This window comes from Camponotus vicinus, unplaced genomic scaffold (genome assembly GCF_025532165.1).
Source record: "Camponotus vicinus isolate PSW18456_S1 unplaced genomic scaffold, iyCamVici1.0 SCAF_14, whole genome shotgun sequence".
Classification (NCBI taxonomy): Eukaryota; Metazoa; Arthropoda; class Insecta; order Hymenoptera; family Formicidae; genus Camponotus; species Camponotus vicinus.
In genome coordinates this window covers 8,074,223-8,078,951 of record NW_028141950.1, presented here as the reverse complement: position 1 = coordinate 8,078,951, position 4,729 = coordinate 8,074,223, and the positions used below count along the sequence as shown (strand labels likewise).

Below are 4,729 nucleotides of genomic sequence, written 5' to 3'. Positions count from 1 at the left end.
TTATGAAAAAAATGCATATAACCTTTTTTGTAGAGTTTTTCAGCGGCTTTATTTTTTGCTTAAAATTTTTTTTCTCAAATCAATATTTTCGGAGATAAAAAGCATTAAAGTTGTGAAATTCTTTTGTTAATAACTTTTAAATAAACAACGAGCGCCGACTAAAACTTTTTGAATGTTACTCAGGACAGTGACCTTGACAACATATGTCAAGATTATCCGAGGTGGCTCCCCTACGCTAAATAATTACCATATTTTTTTTTGGTTAACATATATACAATTGTGTTCGCATTTATTTACTACCTTTTGCAAACTCTGTGCCGACGAGTTTATCCGAACAAAAGAAGAGACGTCACAAAGTAAAAAAAATACGCCAAGTATATAAAAAATATTCTACCTTGTATGCAACAAAATGTTTAATAAAAAAATGTTCTTAAAAATAATTTACAGTAATTTTCCCTCATAAAATCATTTTTCTAAAAAACAAAACAAATAATTTTCCTAAAAATATATTAAAATAAAAGTCAAAACTAAATATGAAATCAATAATTACTATTAACCAAGTACTTAAGAGCAATTTGTAAATTTGATATAATATTTGCCATGAAATATCAATCTTACATTGTAGAAATATTATACATAAATTCTTCCTAAGAAATTAAAACGCATTTTATATTTATTCAAAGAAAACATTTTATTAAATTTCCTAAAACATTTTTTATACAATGCGTATAATTTAAAAAAAAACGTTTTACGCAAGTTTTAGATCACACAGTCTCTAAATGGAAGTAAATTATGAAAACTTGGCGTGTTCGGATTGTTTATATTATAAACAAATATATCTCCAATAAAATGTAAAATATTAGACATTATGTAATTAAATATTTAATCTGTATTTGATTACGATCCGGGCAAAGACTGTGCGATTTAAAACTTGCGTAAACCTTTTTTCAAATTATATACATTATATAAAAAATGTTTTGAGAATTAAAGGAATTCTAATTCATTAAATATTTTAAAAATCAATTTTCTCTGAATAAATATAAAATTGCGTTTTAATTTCTTAGGGCGAATTTATGTATAATATTTCTACTGTATAAAATTGATATATTTCATGGCAAATATTATATCAAATTTAGATATTGCTCTTAATTCTTAAAGCACTTGATTAATAGTAATTATTGATTTCATATTTAGTTTTGATATTTTATTTTTTAATATTTTTTTAGGAAAATTATTTGTTGAGGTTGTGTTTTTTAGAAAAATAATTTTTTGAAGGAAAATTACTATAAATTATTTTTAGGGGCTTTTTTTATTAAACATTTTGTTCCATACAAGGTAGAATATTTTTTATGTACTTGGCGTATTTTTTTACCTTTGTAAGTTTTTTTTAGAGGGATATCGCATCTTTTTATAAAATTTTATATCCTTTCTGTAAATTAATTTTTGGGGGAAAATTTTTGTAAATATTTAGGGATACTTTTTTATTTATAAAAATTGTTACTATGCGATAAATTAGTTTTTCTATAAGTCTTATTTAACGGCACAGGGTAAAACTTTATAAAAATACACCAAGGTCGAATCGTCTTGACCTCGACATATGTTGTCAAAGTCACTGTCCTGAGTAACATTTAAAAGTTTTAGCCGTCGTTGTTTATCAGAAAATTATTAACAAAAGCGTATATACAACACGCGACTATACAGAGTGTATCTGAAATGATGCACTAAACTTTAGAAGCGTATTCTAGAGGTCAAAATAAGACTTTTTTTCTTATGAACATGAGTCCGCAAATGAATCCCCCTCCGAGCTAAAATTCGAAATTGTGTGAAATTGACCAAACACCCGCAACGCAAATTTATTTATCTCTCAAGAGAGAGTGATAGGTAACATCAAAACCAAGGTCAAATAATAATTTTTCTGAAATACAGCCAACTTTCAATTTTTTCCCCAAACTTTAGAGGTCTCTAGCTCGGAGGGAGGTTCATTTGCAGACCCATGTTCATAGGAAAAAAAGTCTTATTTTGACCTCTAGAATACGCTCCTAAAGTTTAGTGCATCATTTCAGATATACCCTGTATATATGAATTCCTAAGCAATGTTGATTTGAATCTAAGAAGGTCAAAATTATTTGCCATGCGAAGCAAAATCCACCTTACACCACCCCTGAGTTAGCGCGAAACGAGGTCTATATTGTATGGTTCCACATGGGTTTGCAACTTTTGCACTTTTACTGTATGGTCCCACATAGATTTGCAAAAGTTGCAAACCCATGTGGAACCATACAATATAGAACTTGTCTCGCGCTGACTCAGAGATGGTATGGGATGGACCTCGCTTCACATGGAAAGTTGCTAACCTATGTTGAACTGTATAATATAGACCTCGTTTCGCACTGACTCAGGGGTGGTGTAAACTTTGTTTCGCATGGAAAGTTGCAAACTCATGTGGAACCATGCAATAATAGACCTCGTTTCACGCTGACTGAGGGGTGGTATGGGATGGACCTCGCTTTGCATGGAAAGTTGCAAACCCATGTGAAACCATACAATAATAGACCTCGTTTCGCGCTGACTCAGGGGTGGTGTAGGATGGACCTCGCTTCGCATGGAAAATTACAAACCTATGTGGAACTGTACAATAATAGACCTCGTTTCGCGCTGACTCAGGGGTGGTATGGGGTAAACTTCGTTTCGCATGGAAAGTTGCAAACCTATGTGGAACTAGAGAGAAAACATGGAAAATACTTTTGCACGTATTGTTTATCGTAGCATTGTACATTTACTATTTTTTGCTTAACAGTTGCAATAGCGACGCAACCACGGAAAGCCGCGTATCTTCTTACGGTGCATAGCATCATCCGATCATCATTGCTTAATCTTGTTTCATTTAACGAAGAACACGACCATGACGTCACCAGATTCGACCAATATTACTCTTAATGCTGTAACAAATGTTGAAGAGACAGCGGAAAATATCAAAGAATTGGCAGAATCAAAAAAAGAAGTTGCTAATCAATATTATTCTCAAAAACAATATAAAAAGGCATTGATTGGTTATAATGAAGCTATTGCAATGTGTCCTAATATATCGCGTTACTATAGCAATAGAGCAGCATGTTATATGATGCTTGGACAATATCGAGATGCATTAACAGATGCCAAAAAATGTATCGAATTAGAACCAAAATTTTCCAAAGCATACATAAGAATGATCAAGTGCTCGTTGATCTTGGGTGATATTGTAGAAGCTGAAACTATATTAAAGAAACTTCTAGAGTTTGATCCCAATGAATCAATAGCTACAGAACAAAGAGACTTAGCATATGTACAAAAGTTTCTTAAAGATGCTGATGCTTCTTACAATGCTAAAGATTATCGCAAAGTTGTATATTGCATGGATCGTTGTTGCGACATTAGCACATCTGGCACACGTTTTAAGCTAACCAAAGCAGAGTGTCTAGCTTTTTTAGGAAGATATCAAGAAGCTCAAGATATTACGAATGATACTTTACACATCGATAAGCAAAATGCTGATGCGATATATATTCGCGGAATGTGTTTATATTTCCAAGATGATGTTGATAGAGCCTTTACACATTTTCAACAAGTACTGCGACTTGCACCAGATCATACCAAAGCATTAGAAATATACAAGAGAGCAAAATGTTTGAAGAAAAAAAAAGAAGAAGGCAATGCAGCATTTAAAAGGGAGCAGTATCAAGAAGCATATAATCTTTGTAGCGAAGCGTTAACTATTGATCCACATAATATTATGACTAATGCTAAATTACATTTCAACAAGGCAACAATAGCAGCTAAGTTGGGAAGATTGAGTGAGTCCATAACAGAATGTACTGAAGCTCTCAAACTTAATGAAAATTATTTGAAAGCTCTTCTCAAAAGAGCAACCATCTATGGAACTTGAAGAATATGAAGAAGCAGTCCGAGATGTAGAAAAAGCATGTAAAATGGATAAAAATAATCGTGAAACCAAACGGTTACTTGCAAAAGCGAAATTATTGTCTTTTTTTTTTTTATAAGAAGTATATATATGTATATTTTGCAATTATACAGGCACCGATTCTTCGTTCTCACCGAAAGTTGTTTCGTTTGTACCAATCTGTTTTAATCGAGCAACTAATGTGGATTGATGATGTGTGAGCTGCCATCACTGGCATTTACGGTTAACAACAAATTAAATACAGTTGTTAAGTTGCACAAAGACTCTCTCACAAAGATGCAACATTCCAATATTGTCTATAAGTTAAGCTGTAATAAATGTGAAGCCTCATATGTAGGCCAAACGAAAAGACAGTTGAAAACCTGTATTAATGAACATGAAAAAAATATTAATCTGAAAAATGAAGATCTGAATGTCATTTCCATTCACAGATTACAGGGTCATGATTTTAATTGGAGTGAAGCTGAAATTTTAGACAAGGAACCTTCTTACAAAAAAAGAATCATTTCAGAAATGTTACATATTACACAACAAAAGTTTGGTCTCAACATTCAGAGTGACACGGAAAAATTGGATAAAGCATATCTCACTGTACTCAATAAATGCCAGTGATTTCAGTCATACATCATTCAAAGTTTCCCGCCTGTGTGCCCCACGCGCCATCTACTCACTGATACTTCCTCTGGTGATTCCCGTGCTTGCCGCACTCGCGTTCGTGGTCCACATGCTTCCCACTATTCCCCCTTCCCCCCCACCCTGTTCGCCATGTCG

The 4,729-nt window shown here is 32.8% G+C and overlaps 1 pseudogene; it reads left to right on the top strand.

Annotated features, from left to right (window-relative positions):
* The first annotated feature begins 2,726 nt into the window (after window positions 1-2,726).
* Window positions 2,727-4,013, top strand: LOC145965720 (dnaJ homolog subfamily C member 7 pseudogene; annotated as a pseudogene).
* The last annotated feature ends 716 nt before the right edge of the window (window positions 4,014-4,729 follow it).